Below are 980 nucleotides of genomic sequence, written 5' to 3' on the forward strand. Positions count from 1 at the left end.
GTATTCTCATCCTCGCCATACAGTTCACTTAACTATCCACTTGTCCACATATTTCTACGTGTGTTTCAGGTTACTAGTGCATCCCATTTATTTCTCCTAAGACCATTTTCCGCAGGTGTCGATACCCATTCTCACAATATCATCGTCGGATTATGTAGAGAGACATAAATACACAACACTTTAGAATGTCAGGGGTCACGTTCTTTACAAGATAAATGTCCGAGATACTCCAAGCTCAACAACGGTGTTTGTATAGTATTAAGGCCTTTTTCAGGATACTCTGTAAGTCTAGCAGGCTAACAGATCGTGAACTATAACTGAAATAGTAAACATGCTTTTCTCTTTGCGTGTGAAGCGAGGCAATTTAAGATTAGTGTTATTCGCTTCTCTCCACGTCTGTTTATCTATTTACCTATCTATCTATATCAACTGTGAGATGCATGAAGGAAATACGACACGATAGACATAGACCAAAACGCCACCACATGAAGGAAAATTCTTCCTTTAATAACTCACCCAGAATTATTATCAAGTTGTATTGTGAAGATATTCATTCTCATTCATACCTTTTATACATCTGTCAATATGAATACGGTCCATTCTATTACCATTATTATTGTCATTCTTATCATCACTATTACTTGTTATTAACATTAATTTTATTATTTTGTTTTATTGTTATTATTATTATCGTTGTCATCATTACAATTATTATGACCATTATCATTATCATTAAAATTATAATTTCTTCTGCTTTTTCTTTTTATCATGATAACTTTAGAGATAGGCTGTTACGTCTCAACAATTTGAAGTAACAAAATTTATCCTCCTTTTAATAAATCCCTGCCAAAACTCACCTACTATTCCGCTTAACCTAGCTTACAGATACGTTAACTCAATCGAACTATGTCCTTGAAGTAGAGAAATGACAGGCTTACCGAATCAGGTGTTTGCAACTCCATAAGAATGATATAATGCAG

The sequence above is a fragment of the Penaeus monodon genome, chromosome 6 (genome assembly GCF_015228065.2).
Source record: "Penaeus monodon isolate SGIC_2016 chromosome 6, NSTDA_Pmon_1, whole genome shotgun sequence".
Taxonomy (NCBI): Eukaryota; Metazoa; Arthropoda; class Malacostraca; order Decapoda; family Penaeidae; genus Penaeus; species Penaeus monodon.